Source organism: Marmota flaviventris, chromosome 6, assembly GCF_047511675.1.
Source record: "Marmota flaviventris isolate mMarFla1 chromosome 6, mMarFla1.hap1, whole genome shotgun sequence".
Lineage (NCBI taxonomy): Eukaryota > Metazoa > Chordata > Mammalia > Rodentia > Sciuridae > Marmota > Marmota flaviventris.
Genome location: NC_092503.1, coordinates 16,103,789 through 16,124,403, shown reverse-complemented (window position 1 = coordinate 16,124,403; position 20,615 = coordinate 16,103,789). Strand labels below are relative to the sequence as shown.

At 38.2% G+C, this 20,615-nt stretch overlaps 1 long non-coding RNA gene across 3 annotated transcripts in view; it reads left to right on the top strand.

Moving 5' to 3' along the window:
* The window catches only part of LOC114095954 (uncharacterized), a 288,590-nt gene that overhangs the window by 60,730 nt on the left and 207,245 nt on the right, over positions 1-20,615 (top strand). Inside the window, exons 5-8 of one of the 3 annotated variants that reach the window (XR_011707696.1) lie at positions 9,948-10,035; positions 10,234-10,390; positions 13,631-13,765; positions 19,086-19,251. The exons of 1 other annotated variant lie outside the window; for it this stretch is intronic. This is a non-coding gene — a long non-coding RNA (uncharacterized lncRNA). The remainder of the gene's footprint in view (positions 1-9,947; positions 10,036-10,233; positions 10,391-13,630; positions 13,766-19,085; positions 19,252-20,615) is intronic. One more of the 3 variants, XR_011707697.1, reaches the window with a different exon arrangement.

Below are 20,615 nucleotides of genomic sequence, written 5' to 3'. Positions count from 1 at the left end.
CGTTGGGGAGAACAGGGCACCCAGGGGACTGCAGGCTCGGAGTGTAGCTAGTTCTGTGGAGAATGCCACTGGTGAGTGGGGCCTGGCGGGCAGAAGAAGCAGGGGATTGGAGACCAGGAGTGGCCCTGGGTGACCAGGATTGGTGAACCGCCCAGCTGGGGAGGAGGAGCCGCCTCACAGGAATTGTTTCCTGCATATTGAGGGCAGAAGCTTGGCCCAGAGGGCACAGCTTCACCTACTAGAAGAGAAGATAATCGAACTCTAAGACTGCATTTATCTTTTTTTTCTTTTCTTTTCAATTTTTTCCATTTTCTTTTATTCTACCTATTTTTCTTTCTCTCTTTCTCTTTAATGACTTCTTCCTTCTCCTTCTCCTACCTTACCTCCCAAGAATTACGACTTCTATTATGTGTAATTTATTAAATGCATATAGGTGAATGTTCCGAGGCAGTCTATAATGCTCCCAAGTCCCTACCTACCCCCAAATACTCCGGTCCATTCTCCTGTTAATATCCCCCTACATTAGAGCAATCTTCCAAGGTTGCTAATATATACCAACCCCCATACCATCACATCATCCAACCTAAATGTAAAGTCCTAAGACCAAACTGCTGATCGCTATATGCCATCAGAATCCGTATGCCTTTTATGAAATGAATGAATTTGCTTTAAAGTACAATAAAACCCAACATCTCCAGACATAGTCTCCCATCACAAAGGAGAGATCCTGGAGATATACAAACCCAAAACAAATTTATAGGAGTAAATAGTAACACAGCAGTCAAACAGAGCTGGAAAGTAACATGAGCATCATGAAAAAACAAGGAAAAAAAGGATTACAAACAATGCAGGACAGCCTAAATCTACAGGAGAACCTAGAGGCATCAGAAAAATGGTCAGATAAAGAACTCAAGGCATACCTGACTCAGATGGAATGGAATCTTAAAGAGGTTATTAGACAGCAAATGCAAACAATGAAAGAACACATTGAAAATGAATTACATAAACATATTCAAGAAGCAAAAGAACTACTCTACTGGGAGATAGAGGTTATAAAAAAATTAAACAATAATCCTAGAAATGAAGGAAACTATAAACCAAATGAAAAACTCAAATGAGAGTATTACTAGTAGAGTAGATCAAGTAGAAGTCAGAACATCAGACAATGAAGACAAAATATATCATCTCGAAAAGAGTCTAGTCAACTCAGAAAGGCTAGTAAGAAACCATGAGCAAAACATCCAAGAGATATAGGATATCATAAAAAAATGAAACTTAAGAGTCATTGGGATAGAGGAAGGTATAGAGGTCTAAACCAAAGGAATCAGCAATCTGTTGAATGAAATAATTTTAGAAAACTTTCCAGACATGAAAAATGAAATGGATGTCCAAATCCTAGAAACCTACAGGACACTGAACATACAGAACCACAATAGACCAACTCCAAGACACATTATTATAAAGATATCCAACATACAGAACAAAGAGAGAATATTAAAAGCTACAAAATAAAGGAGGCAGATTACATTCAGGGGTAAACCAATTAGGTTAACGGCTGATTTTTCATCACAGACTCTGAAAGCGAGAAGATCCTGGAACAATGTATTTCAAACGCTGAAAGATCATGGGTGCCAACCAAAAATATTGCATCCAGCAAAATTAAGCTTCAAATTTGACAACAAAATAAAAATCTTTCATAATAAACAAAAGTTAAAAGATTTGCAGCCAGAAAACCAGCACTGGAAAGCATTTAGGGCAAAACAATACACGAAGAGAAAATGCAAAACAACAACCAAAACCAACAGTGGGAAGTACCTCAGTAAAAGGGGGGGAACTAATCAAAGAGGGAAAAACAAACAAAATTAAAAATAAATAAACAAACATGACTGAAGTACAAACTATATATCAATAGTAACCCTAAAGTTAATGGCTTAAACTCACCAATAAAGTGACATAGGCTGGTAACCTGGATTAAAAAAACAGATCCAACAATATGCTGCCTTCAGGAGAATCATCTGATAGGAAAAGACATACACAGGCTGAAGGTGAAAGGTTGGGAAAAATCATACCACTCACATGGTCCTCGGAAACAAGCAGGGGTGGCCATCCTCATATCGAATAAAATCGACTTCAAGCCTAAGTTAATCAAAAGGGATAAAGAAGGACACTATATACTATTAAAGGGAACCATTCACCAACAAGACATAACAATTATCAATACCAAACAATGATGCAGCTATGTTCATAAAACAAACTCTCCTAAAGTTCAAGAGTCAAATAGACCACAACACAATAATTATGGGTGGGGTGACTTCAACACACCTTTCTCACCATTGGACAGATCTTCCAAATAAAAGTTGAATAAAGAAACTATAGAACTCAATAACACAATTAATAAAGTAGACTTAACCGACATATATAGACTATATCAACCATCATCAAGCGGATATACTTTTTTCTCAGCAGCACATGGATCCTTCTCAAAAATAGACCATATATTATGCCATAGGGCAACTCTTAGAAATTATAAAGGAGTGGAGATTATACCTTGCATTTTATCTGATTATAATGGAATGAAACTGTAAATCAATGATAAAAGAAGGAAGGAAAAATCCTACATCACTTGGAGAATGAACAATATATTACTGAATGATCACTGGGTTACAGAAGACATAAAGGAGGAAATCAAAAAATTCTTAGAGATAAATGAAAACAAAGACACAACATATCGGAATCTATGGGACACAATGAAAGCAGTTCTAAGAGGAAAATTCATTGCTTGAAGTTCATTCCTCAAAAAAGAAAAAAACAACAAATAAATGATCTCACACTCCATCTCAAAACCCTAGAAAAAGAAGAGAAAAACAACAGCAAATGTAGTAGAAGGCAAGAAATAGTTAAAATCAGAGCTGAAATCAATGAAATTGAAACAAAAGAAACAATTGAAAAAATTACAAAACTAAAAGTTGGTTCTTTGAAAAAATAAATAAGATCAACAGACCCTTAGCCATGCTAACAAAGAGAAGAAGAGAGAGAACTCAAATTACTAGCATACCGAATGAAAAAGGCAATATGACAACCAACACTACAGAAATACAGAAGATAATTAGAAATTATTTTGAAACCTTATATTCCAATATAATAGAAAATAGTGAAGACATCGATAAATTTCTTAAGTCATATGATTTGCCCAGATTGAGTCAGGAGGATACACACAATTTGAACAGACCAATATCAATGGATGAAATAGAAGAAGCAATCAAAAGACTACCAACCAAGAAAAGCCCAGGACCGGATGGTATACAGCGGAGTTTTACAAAACCTTTAAAGAAGAACTAATACCAATATTTTTCAAGCTATTTCAGGAAATAGAAAAAGAGGGAGCTCTTCCAAATTCATTCCACAAGGCCAACATCACCCTGATTCCGAAACCAGACAAAGACACTTCAAAGAAAGAAAATTACAGACCAATATCTCTAATGAACTTAGATGCAAAAATCCTCAATAAAATTCTGGCAAATCGGATACAAAAACATATCAAAAAGATCGTGCACCATGATCAAGTAGGATTCATCCCTGGGATGCAAGGCTGGTTCAATATACGGAAATCAATAAATGTTATTCACCACATCCATAGACTTAAGATAAGAACCATATGATCATCTCAATAGACGCAGAAAAAGCATTCGACAAAGTACAGCATCCCTTTATGTTCAAAACACTAGAAAAACTAAGGATGACAGGAACTTACCTCAAAATTGTAAAAGCTATCTATGCTATGCCTCAGGCTAGTATCATTCTAAACGGAGAAAAATTGAAGTCATTCCCTCTAAAATCTGGAACAAGACAGGGATGCCCTCTCTCACCAGTTCTATTCAACATAGTTCTCAAAACACTGGCCAGAGCAATTAGACAGATGAAAGAAATTAAAGGCAAAGGCATAAAGATAGGAAAAGAAGAACTTAAATTAGCACTATTTGCAAATGACATGATCCTATACCTAGAAGACTCAAAAGGTTCTACCAAGAAACTTCTAGAGCTAATAAATGAATTCAGCAAAGTGGCAGGATGTAAAATCAACACGCATAAATCAGAGGCATTCCTGTATATCAGTGACAAATCCTTTGAAATGGAAATGAAGACAACTACCCCATTCACAATATCCTCAAAAAAAAAAAAATACTTGGGAATCAACCTAACAAAAGAGGTGAAAGACCTATACAATGAAAACTACAGAACCTTAAAGAGAGAAATAGAAGAAGATCTTAGAAGATGGAAAGATACACCCTGTTCATGGAAGGCAGAACTAACATCATTAAAATGATGATATTACCAAAAGTACTCTATAGGTTTAATGCAATGCCAATCAAAATCCCAATGGCATTTCTTGCAGAAATAGAAAAAGCAATCATGAAATTCATCTGGAAAAATAAAAGACCCACAATAGCAAAAGCAATTCTAAGCAGGAAGAGTGAAACAGGCGGTATAGTGATACCAGATTTTAAACTATACTACAGAGCAATAATAACAAAAACAGCATGGCCATGGTACCAAAACAGATGGGTAGACCAAAGGTACAGAATAGAGGACACAGAGACCAATCCACAAAATTACAACTAACTTATATTAGAAAAGGTGCTAAAAGCATGCAATGGAGAAAGGATAGCATCTTCAACAAATGGTGCTGGGAGAACTGGAAATCCATATGCAACAAAATGAAACTGAATCCCTTTCTTTTGCCATGCACAAAAGTTAACTCAAAATGGATTAAGGAGCTAGAGATCAAACCAGAAACTCTGCATCTGATAGAAGAAAAAGTTGGCTCTAATCTCCATCTTGTGGGGTTGGGCTCCAAATTCCTTAATAGGACACCTATAGCACAAGAGTTAAAATCAAGAATCAACAAATGGGATGTATTCAAACTATATGGAAAAAGTTTTTTCTCAGCAAGAGGAAAAATAAGAGAGGTAAATAGGGAGCCTACGTCCTGGGAACAAGTTTTTACCCCTCACTACTTCAGATAGAGATCTAATCTCCAGAGTATACAAAGAACTCAAAAAATTAAACAATAAGAAAACAAATAACCCATCAACAAATGGGCCAAGGACCTGAACAGACACTTCTCAGAGAAGGATATACAATCAATAAACAAATACACACACAAAAAATGCTCATCATCTCTAGCAATCAGAGAAATGCAAATTAAATCCACTCTAAGATACCATCTCACTCCAGTAAGGATGGCAGCCATTATGAAGTCAAACAACAAAAAGTGCTGGCGGGGATGTGGGGAAAAGGGTACACTTGTACATTGCTGGTGGGACTGCAAATTGGTGCGGCCAATTTGGAAAGCAGTATGGAGATTCCTTGGAAAGCTGGGAATAGAACCATCATTCGACCCAGCTATTCCCCTTCTCTGACTATTCCCCAAAGATCTAAAAAGAGCATACTACAGGGATACAGGTACATCAATGTTCATAGCAGCACAATTCACAATAGCTAAACTGTGGAACCAACCTAGATGCCCATCAATAGATGAATGGATTAAAAAAAATGTGCATTTTTACACAATGGAATATTACTCAGCACTAAAAAATAACAAAATCATGGCATTTGCAGGGAAACGGATGGCATTAGAGCAGATTATGCTAAGTGAATTATCCAATCCCTAAAAAACAAATGCCAAATATCTTCTTTGATATAAGGATGGTGACTCAAAACAAAGCAGGAAGGAAGAGCATGAGAAGAAGATTACCATTAAGCAGGGATGAGAGGTGGGAGGGAATGGGAAAGAGAAGGAATTGCACGGAAGATGGGAGGAGACTCTCATTGTTATACAAAATTACATATAAGAGGATGTGAGGGGAAAGGGGGAAAAAGAGAGAAATGAGTTACAGTGGATGGGGTAGAGAGAGATGATGGGAGGGGAGGGGAGGGGAGGGGAGGGAAGGCGGGATAGGAAGGGAATAGGAAAGGCAGCAAAATACAACAGACACTAGTATGGCAGTATGTGTAAATGTGGATGTATGACCAATGTGATCCTGCAATCTGTACACATGGTAAAAATAATAATTCATACCCCATTTGAATCAAATGTATGATATGTGATATGTCAAGATCATTGTAATGTTTTGAGCAAGCAATAAAAAAAGAAACAAGGTTCTAATTGTTGTCCTTTATTTTAATGTGCAGAGCCTTCTTGCCACCCCAAGTTGAATATATAGCATAAATAAACATTCTTTTAAAAATAATTTAAAAGATTTGTGATAAAAATATAACAAAATTATCATTACAACCATTTTTTTAGGAGAATAATAAATGTTTTCAGTCTCTGAAATTTTGGTGTTTACTTCTCCAGTCAAACCTGGCCTGTCTTAACTGATACACTACTTTTAAAAGTTTTATTTTTTTCCTTTTCCTGTTCAGGGTATCTTGTAAAACAATGCACATTGTTAGAGTTTTCAAAAATTCAACCTGAGAATTTCAGGTCTTTCATTGCTGAGATTAGTGATTTAGGTGGGTTGCATATTTTGGACTTTCTGTTAAATATTTGGACTTTGTCATCATATTTTCCATTTGTTGTGCGTTTTGGGGATTTATTTCTTTCTCTGTTTTTGTGTCCTGGCTACTATACTGAATTGTCTTCTGCTGGTTCATGACTTACACATTCTGTTTTTCTTGTCGTGTTAGTTACTCTTCACTTATGACAAATGCTAATATTTATTTGCATTTGTCATTAATTTTGCTTTATCCCTAATAAAAAGTATCTGGCATATTTTCACATCTCTTCTGTGTGCTACCTCCAGCCCTATTGATCTTAGACTGCTCTGAATTATGTATCTGGGTTATTTATAAGTATACTTCTTATTTTCTGTTTTCAGTTTTTCCTTCCTCCCCTTTGTTTTTCCACAGTCATAATCTTTAACACATTACTCGGTTACTCATCTTCCTTGGCTCTCTTGTCTTCTTTTTTCCCACCTCTTATAGTTGGGGTGCTTTCTGCAAAAAAAGTACTTTCAACTTGGGATCTTATACAAAAAAAGTATTGGTGCATTATATTTTATACATAATAGTGCGATTCATTGTGACACATCCGTACATGCACAAAACGTTATTTGATCAATCTCCTTCCCCAGCCCTTTCCTATCCTTCCTCTGCTCCTTTTCCTGACCCACTTGCTCTACTCAACTAATCTCCCTAATGTTATTGTTATTATCTTAATTAAAATATTATATATGCGGGATCAATTGTGGTCTGCCCATACATGGACATAGCATGATTTGGTAGATCTTGTTCCCTATGTCCTCCCCGCCTCCCTGTCTCTCCCTCCCCTTCCTTTATTGCCAACTTGGGTCTTTAAGAGGAAAATATTCTTTAGGCTTTCTATTTCAAAATATTCTTAGCACACTTTACAGACAAATTCTAAAGCTCTCTTCTCAAGTTCCTGTCCCTTGCTTATTCAAACACTAATCTAGACACTGCTCTGAAGGGTTTTGTAGTTAAAATTATCAATCAGTTGAAGCCCAAATAAAAAGATCTTTCCAGGTTACCTGAGTGGGTCCAGTGTCATCAGATGAGCCCTTAAAATCAGAGGACTTTCTCAGGATAGAGACAAGAAGGATAAAGCAGAAGGAAAAGTTACTCTAAGCAAGAGAAGAATTAGATGTGCTGTTGCTGGATCTGAGATGTATGGACCAGAGAGAGGCCTCTTAAAGTTAAGGAGTGTCCTGCTCACAGCCAGCAAGGGAGTGGATTCTGCCAACAATCTGAATGCCCTTGGAAGCACATTGTTTTCAAAGCTTCTGCATAAGAGTTCAGCTGTTGAACATCTTGATTTTGACTTTGTGAAATCCAAAGTGGAGACATCAGTTGAGCCAACTCAGATTTCTGACCTATATAACTGTAGGATAATAAATGTGTTGTTTGAAGCATCTAGGTTTGGGGTCATTTGTCATGACTGTGATACAAAATGAATACCAACCCCTTCCCATTTAAATGAGAATTTGCCTGGATATAAAATTCTTTTCTTCAATGCTTTAGAAATAATATTCCTTTGTCCCCATGTGACCAGGGTGGCTGTCCAGGAGTCTGTTGCTGTGCTTGCTGCTTATTTGTTTCTCAGGGCCATCTGGGAAGGGAGCCAGAAGGCTATGCTGGTTTGTCACCTCTGCTGAGTTTTGCAGTCTACTTGGCTGCCAGTCATGGTCTCTTGGAGGTGGGGAGGTTTAATTTCTTTCCCTGCTTCTTCTTAGGTGCACTGGTAGATACTACAAATTCATTGCTTTTGTTTTATTCAGCTGCTACTAGTCTCATCTTGCCCTCACTTTTATAAAAATCAAGTTCATTGAGGTAATTTAGGACAACACTTCTTTTTGAATTTAAAGTCCCTTATCTTGGGAAGCATGTTAGAAATATGTGGGCATTTGTCTAATTTATACAGCATATTACCAGGCTACAGACATAAAAAGAGATGTATGGTATGACTTCTGCTATGAGTCATCTTACCAACCTGTAAATTCTGAAAATCATATTTCCAGGTGGCACTGTGTTCAGGTTTGTAGAAGGGAAAAAAAACTATTTTTTTCAGTAAAAACTCTTTAGTTTTAGACAAAAATGAATGCTGGAACAATAGTTCACTTTCACTTCCAGGATTTTCTAGATTTTATAAAACTAGTCCATGTTATCTTAGATGTATTGTAATAATGATAGATATTTTAATAAAATATACAAACCTTTTCAGTCATTGGAAGCACATGTTAATCATAGGCTCAAACACAGATATTATGAGATATTTTATGACAAAGATGAATATATTGTAAGTAGATATAAATATTTTTAAAGATCAGACTTAGGCTGTGTGAAGTATAGTAACATTTTTGTCTTTGAAAAGAAATCATCAATTTTGGATTTTACATACAGAATGGCACCAGGAAAAAGTAAAAAGTCAGGAGAATTGAACCTTTAAGGGTACAAAAGAGCAAGAAAATTATTACTAGAGCCACCTCCTGGGATGCCTGGATGTTTACTGCCATGTGAGTGTTTCTCTGCCTAGAAACGGCATAAGTCACCTCCAGCTCTGGCTGGAGAATATTTCATGACCTAGCAACAGCAGACAGGTCCTACTAGAAACAAACTTACTTCAAATCTTCTTCTTATTTATTTATTTTACTTCATTTGTGCTTTTTAGTTATGCATGACAATAGAGTGTGGTTTGGCATATGTATACAAATATGGAGTGCATCTTACTCTAATTAGGATCCCAGACTTGTGGTTGTACAGATGTGGAGATTCACTGTGGTATATTTCAGATCTCCTTTTGCAAAGCATTTTGTCTAAGATCTCTCCTCCCCAACAAACTGACAAACAAGCAACACCAGCAACAATGATGAACACATTGGAGCCTCTGAATCCTGCACTACTGGATGAGAATTAAAAATAGAGTGAATTAATATTTATTTATCTTTAAAATGGTGTTTGAAGATAAAATGAGAAGCCAACAACATGCATTTCTCATGAGAGTATTTTGCTTTGTAAGGCATGTGCCAAATATTGAATTTGACCTTGAAAAAAACTGATAGTAGCTTTTTTCTCTTGTTTTCTGATTTTTTATCCATAAGACATTTTCTTCCACATTATTAAAAAATTGCTCCTTTCAAAGGATGCTATCCATTTTTGTTACTGTCATAATATTTCATATCTCTTTATATCCGTAATCCTTATCTCAAAGGAATATACTTGCCTTCTGTATGATTTCAGCTTGTACAATGTTCTTACCAAGTACTATTTGAACTCTTCCTTTCCCCTCTCTTTTTTGTAACAATTCTTCCTTAAATTGTTTTGGTCTCTAAAAGATGCATCTTCCTGGTTATAACATGGAGTGTCCCTGTCATTAGTGTTCCACAGCTGAGTCCAAGTGCACTGCAAGCAATGCCTATTTTTTTTCACAGATGCCGGATTCATCATTTGTTGGCAGCCCTTGGTGGGAAGAGGATGGCTTGGGCTCTGAGAGTCAAAGAAGTGGAGATGTGGCCTGTGGTGAGTATGTGTTGAAATCATCAGGATTAAGCAAAAATTATCAGTTGAAATACATTGAGTTAAAGGAAAATATTTACAAATTATTTTTACCTTTTTAATGTTGTTATTAGAAAGTTTTAAATCATATTTGTGACATGCACTAGACTTCTTTTAGAATTTTGAGCTATAACTTCTGATTATTTTCTGTTTCTATTGTAGGTTCTGCTGTTTCTCATTCTCATTGTCATAGCTGCTTGATTATCATAGGCAACATGTGGGATATGCTGTTTTAAAAGTTGCCATTCAAAAATTTGAAGTTTAGGATATTTCCTTCCTCCAGAAGTACTTTCATTAACTTGTACCACATTTGGTAACCGTAAGTCCAGAATTACTTATTTCCATTTCAGGAGTTAAGATATTTTGGGCCGTGCAGAAGCCTTGAGGCTGGACTGCGGTGGGTCTGAAGACTGGTTTTCCTCCAGTTTACCCTTCCTCTGAGGGTCCAGTCCTTCAGGATCACTCCACAAAGGGCAGGGAATTTATCAGGGTCCTGCTTTCGGCTGGGCCTGGAATTCAATATCTTCTTGCTTTGCTCCAGGAAGCTATCCAAACCTGCATGAGTCACTAGGGGAAGTGTCCCATTCTTGGTCAAAATACTGCTGACATCATTGCCATACCACTCTATCACAACTAGGAAGCCATCAAATAAGGCCAGGAAACCACCATAATCAGTATTTCACCACAATAGCCACAGCTCTATTGCTGGCTCTGGAATCACACTGTGCCTGTAAGCATCTGTACCATCCAAATGGATGCCACAGGCCCTCCTCTCAACTTTCCAAGCCAGTGACCACAGCCCAGAACCTCTGTTAATGGTACAGCAAGGAAACCACATGTCTTCACAACCAGTGTGGCATCAAGAACAACAGATGCCTGGCCTCTGCTCCAGTTCTGCCATATTTGATTGACAGAATCTAAAGCACCTCCAGGAGTTAGGTTGCAAAGGAGTCTGGGAAATATAGCATTTAGCTTTTGTGATTTCTGTGGTATAGAAGGTAGAAGAAAGAAGAAACAATGGATGTCCTGCTCCTGTTCCCCTGTCCACCCTGCAGTTGAAATGCAATTTAGTTACAGTTTGAAAACCTGCAAAAATAATGTATATCTTGCTTATTGACTTTTGATATATACCTAGGTACAGTATATCTATATACCTTTACCTGCATATCTCCATACACAGTTACCAAAAAGGCAGCAAGATCAGTAGTGATTTGAAGCATGGGTTCCAGATTCAGCTGGTGTTCAAATCTGTGTTTGTATGTGATGTGGGTACCTATGTTTCCTCAACCTCTCTCCCAGATATTTTATTTCCCTATCTCAAAGTAAGTGGAAGGACAATCTACCTTGAAAAAGTGTTGCCAGGCTCAAATAAAATAATACATGCAGTCATCTAAGTGTAGTGCCTAGCTCATGATTCCATGAAGTAAACTGCAGTTCTTTTTGTTATGAGTAGGAGAAGATCGAGGTGGTAAAACGAACTGATATCATCTTGACAAGTCACTTAATTTTCTTTAGGTCATTATGTTGTGGTCTTTCAGGTAAGGAAGTTGTCCTCAACAATCTATAACATGAATATCCGAGCTAACAATCTCCAAGTCCTTTCATGGAGAAAGTGAGAAGTGGAAGAAGTTACTTACTCAGCATTTATAGTAAGCAGGTGGAGTGCTTAAGCACTGACCTGATGTCCCAAGTGGAAAATTTTTTGTTTAGACTTGGGTACCAGCCCCAAGCTCTCATTTTGTATAAGAAATTGAAACAAACACCAAATCTGAAATGCTTCTGGTACCAAGCGTTTAAGATAAGGGATATTCTTGGGGCTGTGGTTGTAGCTCAGTGTAGAGTGCGCCTAGCATGTGTTAAGGCACTGGTTCAATCCTCAACCCCACATTTAAAAACATGTTTTTTTTTAAAGATAAGGTATATTCAGGTGTATTATTATCACTTGAAGTCCTGTAATTTTAATTTATCTGTAGATGTTGCCTGAGAGTAACATGATAAAACTTCCATTGAGGCATTTGAATCAGAGGCCAGTGAATTTGCTAAAAACCAGAGGGCACTTCAGTCAAAGAATGAGGTGGAGGAAACAAAGGTGACTAGCCAGGTTTTTCCGGGGTGGGGGGGGGAATGTCTGAGTATAGAGGCCTGGTAGTGGAAGTGGTAGAACATTTGCTTCCATGAAAAACAAGTGAGAAAATGTTGTTTAATTCAATCATCAGCTACCTGGTTATGCACTCCTTGGGAGAGCAATTGTGTAGTTTTGTTATCCTCAGGAGGATTGTTGTTATAAAGTTTAGATAAAACAAAAACACATAACCAAATTGAAAATCTTTACTTTTGCTGGGGTTCCTTATGCAGTAGAAGGTGTGCCCAGCATTCCAGTGTTTGATGAATGATTAATACCCATGTTTCCAGCCTTTCAAGATTCTAGGCTTTCACAGTACTTAGTGGAAAATACCCCCTAGAAATGAACTAAGCTTGTGTCAGTACAGATACAGTGGCTGCAGTCAATATTAGTTGATATTATATGACATATTACATTGTTCAATTGAACCAGTTTTAATTCTTAAAGACAAGCAACTTCCCAGAAAAGGAGCTCATGAACATAAAATTCTATACAGGGTTCTTAAATCATCTCTCAATATTTGTTTATATGACAAGGATTTGTATTCTGTTATATAATCTTTTTTCCCAATTAACATATTCTAAGGGAAAAAATAAAGATCTTGTGCAAATGACCTTTTATAATAAAATAAAACTTCCAGAAGGTTAAAAAATAATGGAAATCTAGGCTAATAAATCCTCTCACAGATATAGAAGTTTCCATTAACTGCTGCTCTCCTTCTTGATCTTAGCACTGCAGGTTTAGAAAATTAGAATTTCTGGGGGCTGAGGTTGTGGCTCAGTAGTAGAGGGCTCGCCTAGCACGTGCGAGGCCCTGGGTTCGATCCTCAACACCACATAAAATAAAGAGATTGTATCCATCTACAACTAAAAATAAAGTATTTTAAAAAAGAAAAGAAAATTAGAATTTCTGGGCTTGCAGGTGGGAATACTGTGCCACAATGCTTGCTTAGCCTTGGGCTTGATTCTCAGCACTGGTGGGGGAGTGGGTGGGGGTGGCAAGAAAGAAGAGAAAATAAAAGGAAATCAGAAATTCCTAATAGCTATAACTGTCACTGACATGAGCATTAAGAGAACTGGACATCCCAGTTTGGGCATGTATGAAAATTCCAAAAATTGAGCAGATACAAATATACTACACTAAGTAGTTCCATAGAAAGAACTATATCAATATACTTGGTTGCCAATAGCTATTAATGAAGTGTGCTTTCCCAAAGCAGTTGACAATAGACTTGCTTAGTGATTAGCAAATGATGGGATCATGTTTCATATTTAAAGCAAATTTCTAGTCACAGAGTGTTAATTTGCAGATCCATAGTATACTGGTTGGTTGGCATGAAGGAGCTGTGTTTCTTTTGGCACATACAAATGTAAAAATCATTATTTTTCATTGTCATCTTCATAATACTAATTATCAAATTTGGATGTGACTTCACAGCTTTGTTCTTTGAGACTCAAGTGAAGGCCTGTAAGATGTGGGGACAGAGATGGACAAGGTATGTAAGTCTCTGAATCTCACTTGCATGCACCTGTTGGTTCTCTGCTGAGTGACAAGAATGCAGGAAAGCACAAGGTGAGCTGGGACATTGCCTAGAAGAATCCATTTGAGTCAAAAATTTGCAGAGGAGAAACTCATTTCAAGCTAGTATCCTTGTTTCTATTAAAACAAATCCAGCTATATTATGGAGTAAAATGCAAAACTGTTAATGATTTTTTTCCAGCAAGAATCAAGAACTTCAAAAAAATTTATCTCTTGCAGAAGGCTTTGAAATGAATTTCTTGGTCCTTAAGTGTAAAACAAAAGCTTACTCATGCTCTTTAAACATTTGCAGACAAGATCCTTGCTTAATAATCTCATTTGACATTAAAAAAAAGCACAAAGAGAAAACCTGACTTGTGAATGTAATTTGGCTTTATATGCCTTCCATCTTCAAGTTAACCTTGGATGCTTATTCTTGGCCAATTAGAAAATTCAGAGAAGGCATGTTTGGGTGGCTTATGGAAGAATCTAAGATGGTCCATGATCTTAGTCCCTGCTGTGCCACTAACCAATGTGTGACTTAAGCAAGAGATTTAGTCTCAGTCCCTCAGCAGTAGAAATATGTATTTAAAAAGAAAGAAGGAAATCTGAATACTCATACCACTTGCTGTGGAAACAGATAACAGATAGGAGTGAAGTCTGAAGTGCTGAATGAGGAAATGGAGCCCAAAGACTTGAGTCTAGCAGTTGAAAGCACTTTGCTAACTGAGACGGGAGGGGGCTTGCCTTCAACAAGTTCATTTCAAGCCAGTGTCCTTGGCTGCTGCTTCATCTTCATGGCCTGTGGTCGGTGATTTACCAAACCACTTCCACTGCTAAACTTTGCTTTATTCCTTGGCTGTGGGCTTCCTTCTAATTCTGTCCCTTGGATGCTAAAGGCATACTCCAGGCTCCTGGAAGAATGAGTCTCAGCAGGAAGGAATCTCCTTAAATCCACCCACCATGGCTGGGAAATGGCCCACCAGAGGGTGAGCTCCTTGAGTGCTATGCAAGTGTCAGCTGTTGTTCTTGCCATTTGCTCCCTAATCCTCTCAGGAGCGCCAGTAGGGATGACATCAAGAATGTCACATCCATGCCTTCTTCTGTCTTACTAGATAAAGACATCAGAGCTTCAAGAAGTGCTTTAATCTGTGTCAGTCCATATGAATATTTCCTCGTCCTTCTCCCCTGGTGGATTCCTGTGACCTGTGCTTATGACCCCAGCTTTGGGTCACCTGTCTCAATGGGTCCCCCATCAGGGACTCCCTCCTGGGTGCTCCTCTGATGTGGCTACATAGTCTCCTCATTTTTCTCCAATGTTTATGCCTCCATGTCCCTTGATGGACTAAGAGCATCACAAGGGCCAAGGGCAAGGGCTGTTCATATCATCTCTGTGTCACTGTCACCTAGTACTGCCCAGAACATGGAATGTTATGAAATCCATGAACAATAGGGTGTATGGATGCATGAGTAAAAAAATAAATAGCACTTAAAAGTAGTAAGTTCTTAAATGAAAAGTTCACCCTGGTTTATGTTTCCCTAGAAGTTCTTATAAAGTCTCCTCCTCTACAGCCTTGGCCCCTTTCCAGCAGGTCGAGGTTCAAATATCCCTAACACAACACTTAGAAAGAGGAATTTCTTTGGATTCTGCTGGTTTCAGCCCAATTGACCCTTTGGAAATTGTTGCTGAGCCTTGTGCTAGAAATATCCTTAGTGGTCAGTGTCTTGTGAAGAAAATACATCGTTTGAGTAGGAATAGGTGAGTTTAAACCAGTTCTTCTGGTGGCAATTGCCTTTAGCCCTCCCACAATTACTTCATACTAATGAATTCTGAGTGTTCTTTAGAAAGTTGGCAAATACTCTTTCTGCAAGCTGGGATGACCTCAAAGAAGATTTTGATGGCCTGTAAGAGTTCTCTCCTTGTGTGGGATAAAATGACTGAACTTTGAAGGGAGCCTCCTCTTGAAAGGCTGCTAAGCACTCTTCCACATGAGGCTTGGTTTTCATGGTCAGTTAGGGCAATTATGTGGCTTCTCTCTCACTACTGTGATGGAAGAGAACAGCACAGCTGTGCCTCTGAGACCTTAGCTGCTAACCCTGGCCTGAGAGAGGGACATGGTGGGGAAAAAGAGCCACTTGAATGTTTTTGAGCTATGGGCTCCCTCTAACCTCAAACCTGCACTGTTTCTCTGCCAGGTTATTGTATTACCTGTGTCATGGCTTCATCTATGTCAGGATAAGAGGCTGACTACCAGTAGCTAAATGACTGGGATGGGAGTTCACCATGGTCAGCTAGAAGGTCACACAGAGCCAATTCTAAGTATCCCCAAAGAGCTCACCCAGGGGGTCTTTTAGATTTGGTTGGGATGTTTGTCCTTCTCTTCTGACCAGTGTCTATTTTGTCATAAGGCTGGGCCAGAAAGCTGCCTCACTCATTCTACAAACACCTGTGGGGTATGCAGGGGTGTTCAGAGGTGAAACGATGAAATTAGGAGAGGTGTAACCTAATCAGTGGATGAGTCCATTTGATGGATTAATGATTTGACTGGATTACTGGGTGGTAACTTCAGACAGGTGGGGCATAGCTGGAGGAGGTAGTAGGTCACTGGGGTTGTGCTCTTGGGGACTCTATAACTTGTCCCTGGCTCCTCTCTTATTCTTTGCTTCTTATCCATTTTGAGCTGATCCTCTTTCCTCTGCCATGTTCTTTGGCAATGATGTTTTGCCTTACCTTAGGCCCAGAGCCATGGAGCCTGCTGACCACGGACTGACCCTCTAAAACCATGAGCCAAAATAAACTTTTCCTCCTCTAAGTTGTTTTCGTCAGGTGTTTTGGTCACAGTGATAAAAAGCTGACTAACATACCAGACACTGCCCCATGCCAGGCTCTGGCATGTCTTTGTCTTTGTCCCATATGGGTAGATTAACCTCATGGTTCCAAGCAAGGGTGGAAACCTCCAAGTCTTCCCTGATTCCCTGCTCAAGGTTGCAGTTCCCTGTCCTAAAGCTGTACCTTACCTTACACTAGCCATGAGCTCCACAAGGTGGGGACCATGTCAGTCCTGCTCATCACTGTGTTCTAGCACTAAGCACAGTGAATAGCACATCCTAGGTGCTCAGTGTACAAACGTGGAATGGTTGGGCTGCTGTGGAAAGTTTTACAGAGGCGGTGCCACTTGAAGTGGGTCTTGAAAAGTCACAGGAGTTGGCCAGGAGAGGAGATGATACAGTACTTTGTAAAACAAATGTGTATGATTAGGTTAATGTCCCTTCTGGCTAGCACAGGGAAATCCCTGATGTTTATAAGTAGTTTTAATGGCAGCATGGAAGTCAGGCCAGTGACGTGCCTCTTGATTCTTATTTCTCAAAGTATTTGTGAGCCTTCCTTTCCACATACCTGGATATCACCAGCTGCCTGCACTGATGAGATAAGCTGGGTTCAAAAGAACTGGCTGCAACATTAAGCTAAGAAAATGGTGAGAAATCACACAATACAGAAGTAGTTTTCATGTCAAGGGCAGGACACCTCTGAGACCTTAAGGGTCAACTGGGAAAGAGAATGTGCACCTGGAGTCTATTTATTTTTATAAGTGGGACTCACAAAGGAGATTCGATGGAATATTCTTCACCAAATAAGGCAGGAGATAATGTTTCAAAGGAAGAGTCTTGCTTTGTGATGTCAGCAAATTGACTGACATCTTGGCAAGTCACACCCATCTCAGGTGCAGTGATCACAGGCAGAGTGAGAGGAGAGGCGCATTTGTGTTGCACAGCCCAATCAGAGTACAATGCCAGACCTGCCCCCTCACACAGCTCCAATTCACATAGCTCACACACAGAGCCCATGGAAGGCTAGCGACACCTGGGAAACCCATCTTGTAGTGAGAATGGTTTGGTGAGCGTCGAGTCTCAGGACAGGATGGACCACAGAATCTGCCTTTCTTGCTTTCCTCTATCTTCCTGTGAAAGAAAGCCACCACCCCCTCTATATTGGGTGCTTTGTTGTGCATGTGCACCTCCAAATTCTTACAAACTCAGTCCCCAATATAATAGTGTTGACAGGCAAGACCTTGAACAGATGAGTCAATCGTGAAGGTGGAACCCTCCTGAGTAAATTCAGGTCTATTATACAAATGCCTGAGTCTATGTGCTTAAGTTTTTTTATGCTTCATGTCATCATATTCTTTTGTCTTGGGATGAAGTAGTAAGCAAGACCTCATCAGATATGGGTTCCTTTAAACTTGGACTTCCGAGGCCCCAGAACTGTACTAAATATTTTTTTAAAAAAAAAATAAATGACTCAATCTCAAGTATTTTGTTATAGCAGCACTGGACTAAAATACTATGTGACTGTGAAGAATTAAAATTTGAAACAAACTTCTGAAAAGTTATTATTCCTTTGGTTAGTATTTCTTATTTATCTCAACTTTCTAAGTGGGGCAAATACATTGGTGATAGGGCATTTACCAGTTACAGTCTAAATCGGGAATCTGAATTCATGATACAGTGAAATTCAACAAATATTTAGTGAGCACCCATAGCATCAAAGACACTGTGTGAACTGCAAAAAAGAAGTACAAGGTGAGGGAACCAAAGGCCCTGTCTTCAAGATTATTTTTAGTAAATAAACAACCAGAGTGCAAACCAAACATAAATGCTTAGATAAATTGCATCCGAGTGTCAGAAATGCTGTAAGTGGGAGGGAGACCTGTAGCCCAAGTTGGACTTCTGGGCGATGGTGGTAGCAGTGGCACCCTCAGAGTCCCCACTGCTTCTTACCACTGTCACCATTACTGTGCAAAACAATTTACAAGGGAAACTCTGGAATCCTTGAAGGGCTCTGTCATTACTCTAATCTTGAGACCAGACCCTGATGGGACACCAAAAGGCAATGGGAGTCATTTCATGGCACTCAAGCTGCAGAGCAAAGGGGGCTACTGTAATGGGCAGGAGAGTCAAAACAGCAAACAGAATAGTCTGACTCCTGCAGCCCGAGGATGTGAGTTCATGGTGTTCCTGCAAGAAAAACATGAGAAGTTTACTAAATCCTCACTGGATCTGAGTAAACAGAGCCATTTAAGACCAAAGGGGAAGATCTAACTGGAATAATAAAAACAGCTATATTACCTCAATCAATTCCAAGACCTAAGCCAGATTACAAACCCAGAATGATCTGAATGAAAGGAGGGGTGTTGCAATGAGTAAACTGGGAACATAAATGCAAAAGTATACTTTTAATGTTAGTCCCAACATTCTCCACAGGGATGTAAGGCCTATTACCTTGGTAAACACACCTATATGTTAAAGGGATAAAGATTTTTTAAAACATTAATTTACCCATATAACATTGTATTTATTGTTTTGTTTTTTTTAGAGCAAGTAATCTTGAAGAAATTAAACAACAACTGGTTAAACAACAACTGTTAGAGCATTATACTATGTTATTTCTTTAAAGGCTAAACTTGGTTAATATAAAAACATCAATGCAATTGTGGTGCTATTACTCTTCTTTGGATATTAAATGTGTTAATATCTTCCAGGTAAGCAAGTCTTTAAGGTAAAAACTTTAAAAGAGCATTATATCAAGCTGGTGTTCTCCACACTAAAGTTTTATGGTAAATTTAGGCTTATAAGAATAACATATTGAAGATTTATTTATATCATTTAATGTTCTATAACTGGACTTGTTTTCAATAAGATATATAAAGTTTTATGTATTTTTAAGTTAATGAGAGCCTAATCTATATAAAGATTAATATTGTAAAACACAAAAGCATTTTGCTACTTTTCCACAAATGTTTAAAAGCTCTCAATCTTTTTTAAATTCATGTTTTAAATGTAATATCATACTGTGTTAGCTAATATTCATGTGACCTTGAGCAACAATATATGTACTTTATAATATGATATTTAAAAAGCAAAGATCAGCTTCAGAACTAGAACACTTTACTTAAGACTTATAAAAATTTATGAAGTCCTGTCTTACCTGAGATAAGGCTCTGCCTCCCATCTTACTACATGTCAAAATGACTCCAAAGTAGGCCAGACTTCAGTTCATTGAACATTATGTTCAAAAGATTGATTTTTGTTGTTAAGATTACCAGGATCTCAAATGAGGGGTATAATGTATAACTCAGTCAAAATTCAAGATAATGATTACACAAAGTAAATATGTTTTTACTCTTGTTCATTTTATTTTGTATTTTCCTTATAAATGGTCTAAATGTTGCCTGTTAATGTTTTGCAGAGGTATTGCTTTAAGAACACACAACCTGGGTTAATTTAAGATAATAAGCCATCACCTACAGGATAGATAGGATAGTGCAGAACCCAATTAATAAAAAGGGTAAATGATTATAAGGTTATAGACGTTAAAGTTAAAGTCCAGTACTCTTAATTTACATCTAGTGAGACTGATTTGCTAGATGTTTAAGATCATGACTTAAAAATTAAAGTTAAATTAAAAGGGCCAAGAAAACCAATATTTGGCTCTTGCCCTTGGACTCAGTCTGAATCAGGGAACAGGAAACTTCTCTAAAGGCTTTGCAACTCTGAGCCGCATAACCTCCTGATCAGGGAGATTAATGAGACCCCTGGAGAACAGAAAGCCAAAATCAATCAGTGCACTTGCTATGAAGGAGAAGATCATTGGAAAAGGGAGACATCCCTGATGCTTCCAGGGAAGCCCCATGGTCAAGTAAGACCTGGACCATCCTAGTGCAAATGGCACTAGCAGAACTAAGAAGCTGCTCTCAAGTTCCCCCAAGAGTGATATTCATTGGAATTCAGCTGACTCTTAAAAATAGATAGAAACAAAAGTCAGTTTGACCTGCTTCATCTTAAACACCTAGCAAAAACAGTTAAAACCAAAACACAGCCATTCCTGGGCATTTAAAAAATAATA